The 4,793-nt window shown below is 41.6% G+C and overlaps 1 pseudogene; it reads left to right on the forward strand.

The window, feature by feature from the left end:
• Nucleotides 1–2,186: 2,186 nt before the first annotated feature.
• LOC103265619 lies at nt 2,187–4,547 on the forward strand (annotated as a pseudogene).
• Nucleotides 4,548–4,793: the final 246 nt, after the last annotated feature.

The raw sequence follows: 4,793 nt of genomic DNA on the forward strand, positions 1-4,793 counted from the left end.
CGGGATTACAGGCTGAGCCACCGAGCCCGGCTAGGTTTTTATTTTTTAAACTACATGTGAATGAGCAATAAATAATATATAATATTAATGTCAACCTTTTAAAAACCTAAACTAATTTTAACATTGTAACTTCCCACAGCTGACATTTTTGGCCCCTACATTACAGTTTTGAAATCTGCCATGTTGTTATATGAAGATTTAGCTTATTTTATCTAACTTCGGCTTAGTAATACATTATATTTAGTGTTCATTATACAGTAAGTCTCCTATGTGCGAGACTTCAACTTGTGAACTTTCAAAGATGTGAACGTGCTTTTTAAATGTATTATTTCTCTCCACTGGGTGGCAATACAGTCTGTTAAATACATATGGAAATATCAAAATAAGGTATACACACTTTTCGCACGATTTTACTCAAAAGATATCGTTAAGACATTAATCAAGTGAATGCTAGCATCACCACGTTACAGGCATGACAGTCAAAGAAGATGGCAGAAGCACAGTTAAATGAATGTCATACTACACATTGCTACAATAATTCAATTCAACTCTGAAAAGTAATACATATGCTGGGATCGGTGGCTCAGCCTATAATCCCGCACCTTGGGAGGCTGAGGTGAGTGGATTGCCTGAGCCCGTAGGTTCAAGACCTGCCTGGACAACTTGGTGAGTCCTCATCTATACAATAAATCAAAAAATCAGCTGGGCATGGTATCAAGTACCTGTAATTCTGGCTACTCAAAAGGCTGAGGCGGAAGGATCGCTGGAGCCCAGTGGGTCGAGGCTGCAGTGGCCGGGAGCAGCCACTGCACTCCAGTCTGGGCGACAGAGTGAGACTCCTACTCAAAAAGAAAAAAAGAAAAGAAAAGAAAAGTAATACATAGATGACGTCTCTTCAAATGTGTATTCATTTTTTGGCACCCCCTTATATAGCTGATTATGTTAGTTGGGTACCTATGCTAACTCTGTTGGACTACAACAAACTGAACTTATGAATGTACTTCCAGAACAAAACCCCTTTGTATGTTGGGAACTTACTTTATTTTGTTAATCCATTTATACCAGTTGATACACCTATCTCTCCGTGAATATTTAGGATATTTAGGAATATTTAGGATACTTTTCTACCTCATTTTTCATTCTGAATTGGCTTCTGTTCTCTGAAACCAAAAAGGTATTCTGTGATGATTCTGCTAAGTTCTCAATTACATCACACTATCTGTGACTTCCCAGTATCTGATAGAGAGTTGTTAATTTCACATCAAAAACTTCAGTGACATCTAACTTCATGAACAGGTACTTTGAGCCACCTACAGTTTTCATCTGCTTGGACTTTGAGAACATCAGTGTCATGCTAGCTACATATGCTCAAATCTTGCAGTACATGTTACTTTACTTTTGCATCTTGAAGCAGGCCTGAGAGCTTCCTGAGCTTGTAAAGGATTGGGGAGATGACTTAAAGCACCAATAAATTGTGCTTAATCATTTGGGCTCAGCAAACTCCTCCTCTCCCACTCTAACCTGTAACTAACACCAAAGACAGGGCTCCATGTTTACATAGACTAGGAGGAAATCAGCTCTTCTCTGCTCTTTCCAGAACTGCTAAGAGCCATGAGAATAGGACACCCAGTAGTAAAGGTCAAAGCCTTACTTGAGCTTGGACAGCTTGCCAGTCTGTGTGTGAGAATATGATGTCATCACTGACCATTCCCAGTGTGTGCCAGGAAGTAGCTAAACTTGATGCCAGAATCTCTTAATATCAGTGCCCTCTTTAGACCCTCTGATCCTTACTTCTCGCTCCACCCATTTCTTAAATGACGTGACTCTTCTCGTAGACCCTGCTACAAAGCTCCTACCACTGCCTGGTCTGAAAAGCCACCTCAGACCTAGCCAGCAGGTAAGTGGGCATTATAGGAAGAGGGGATGTCTAACATGGCTTTTTATCTTGGGGAAAATACCTGTGTGAGTAACTGTCTAAAGTTCCCAGTATTCATGGAATTTAAGCAACCAAAGGTGATTTGGAGTTACTCTGTATAATCCCCAAGCCAAAACAGAAATATTTGAGGATATGTTTGTTTGTTTCAGGAACCTTGCTGCTCTCAAATATTCAGAGAGTGGAAGCTATAAAAAGATAATAGAGATCTGCTCACCACTTCCTGGAACCCACTACTGTCTGCTGTCCTACAGAGACTGTTGATTGGTTCCTTCAGCAAGAGATTCACTGCTGCTCAGCATGGCTCAGAACAACTCATACTTGATGCTGATCTCCTTCTGCCTTACGTTTCTGTCTCTGAGCCAAGGTGAGATTTTTCTTTCACACCAATCACAACTCCGGCTTTCACTCCCTCTCACACAGATGGGTCCACTCGAAAAATACGGAAACGGTGTCACTGGTAATTTTGCATTCTTCAGTGTTTCTTATTGCCAATGCCATCTGATCCATATATAAACTTACTGCATTAATGAATTAAAGGTAAAATTTTAAATGACCCTATTTCACTACCACTATAGCTGACAGAGTTTCATCTGATTAAATATATACATGATGGCAGGTTTGGAGATGTTTATATGTAGTGAGTCATTAAGAAGATGGAGAACTGAGGAGCAGATTGTGTGTCAGGAAATCAAGGCAGTTGGAGAAAGTAAATTCCAAGTCCTTAAGGACAGAACCCACCTGGTCCCTAGAATCTAAAAGAAACAATGGGGATATAGTTCTTTAGTCTCTCCATTGCATAGTCTTGACTTGAGCAAAGGAAGCCAGAGAAAAAAAAATACAGGTTGTAAAAGGGAAAAAGTGAGTAGACATTTCATGCTCTACGGCATCCTTATGTTTCCATGAAGGTAACTCAGAAACTCCTACTTCACCTTCAGCCTTTACTCTGCCCTGGGACTCTCCTTTCATTGCTCCTTCTTCCCTAGGCCGGGAGGTCCAGACATTATTGCCAAATGCTCGGATCAGCTGCCCCAAAGGTACCAATGCCTACTGCTACTACTTTATTGAAGACCGTGAGACCTGGGTTGATGCAGATGTGAGTGAGAAGAACAGTGGGGGTGGAAGGGGAGGCTCATGAAGGTAGAGGTAGCTGACACTCACCTGTGTGCTCAGTGGCTGCAATGAGAGAAGATTACCCTCTCCCTGTCCCTTCAGAGACTCAAAACTTTCCAGTCTACCTTGTCCTGCCATTTGACACATTCCCAGCACAGAGATGCTGGAGGTCAGTGACAGCATCAACAGGAACATTTCTGTGCTGTTCTTTTCCTGCCACATCCTGGGACCCAGGAGGTCCCAGAAAACGCCCTCCTCCACTGAGGGCCCCGTTTTCTTCGCCAACAGCTCTACTGCCAGAACATGAAGTCAGACTACCTGGTGTCTGCTCTCTCTCAGGCCGAGGGTGCTTTCATGGCCTTGCTGATTAAAGAGAGCAGCACTGATAACTTCAATGTCTGGATTGGCCTCTATGACCCCCAAAAAGTCAGTCTGTAGCCATTTTATTCTACAGATCAAGATTGAGAAAGAAAGAATGGCAGTCTCAAGATAAAGCACTTTCATCTTTTTTTATTTTAGAAAAAAGAAAATTTTGTATGGATGTTATGATGTATGGGGTAGTAAGATTCACATTAAGTGGTTAGAGAGATGAGCTGAAGGCTACATTTCCTGAGTGTCCAGGGCATTCAGCGATAAACTCATTCTGTCTACATATAGCAAAGAATCTGTATATACCACTCAACCTCTTTTGTTACTTTCTTTATTGTATGAGAGCCCTTTAAAGACTATATGAGGAAAAGAGACTAGTTAAAGAGAATCTGCTGCTAACATTTAAAAGCCTGCTGTTTCATAAAGAATATATCAACAACTAAGAAGCAGCCAATGATATACTGCTTGTAAGGGTTATGGGTCTTAGGAATGACAATTCAGGAACCACTTTCACTAATGAACTTTTATGGTTCTCTGTATTCAATCCACATCACTTAATACTTGTTGGAACAGTGGGAATAGTTTTACATTCTAGGAGAGAAGCTTAGAGCAAAAGTAGAAAAAATAACATGATATTCACGGGGAGAGTTTGTTCTTGCCCTAAATTTGGCCTGTTCCAGAATGTACACTCAGGGCTGATATTTCTTTCTCTTGTTGAGTGACAGTTGCCCCTGTTCTGGCTCTTTCTCATCTAGAACCACCGCTGGCACTGGAGCAGTGCGTCTCCAGTCTCCTACAGATCCTAGGACATTGGAGCCCCAAGTGGTTCATGTCCTAGTTACTGTGTGAGCCTGACTTCAAGCTCAGGTGAGAGGCAGGAAATTTACCCATCCTCTGCAGTTTTCTTCTAGTTACCTCCAGGAATGGACCTGGTGACTGAGATAGGTGGGGATCCTCATCCAGAAAATGGAAAAGTGCTTCCTCTTGTCTCTTATCCTAAATCCTAGAGTTAGGAGGGCTTTACTCCCGATGGCTGCAGTCTGACTCTTCTTATTGGCTTATAGGATTCAAGAAATGGAAGGATGAGTCTTGTGAAGAAAAGTTATCCTTTGTCTGCAAGTTCAAAAACTAGGGTCAGCAGAAAATGGATGTCTAGAACTGTCCCTGTAATTCCTATGAAGTCAGAAAGAAAACTGTCTTCTCTCCATCACAGTCCAGACACTTTCTTCTCTGCTGTGTTTTCATCACCTCAGTACCTTCATCCACCCTAGTTTTTGTAACCCTAGTCAAAGAAAATAAATATATTTTCCTCCATTGTATAGTCTTCTGTGACAATCTTTCCACAGTGAATGCCTGGGTGATTGGGTTGGAAGTAATT

The sequence above is a fragment of the Carlito syrichta genome, unplaced genomic scaffold (assembly GCF_000164805.1).
Source record: "Carlito syrichta isolate Samal-C Ts95f unplaced genomic scaffold, Tarsius_syrichta-2.0.1 Scaffold306700, whole genome shotgun sequence".
Lineage (NCBI taxonomy): Eukaryota > Metazoa > Chordata > Mammalia > Primates > Tarsiidae > Carlito > Carlito syrichta.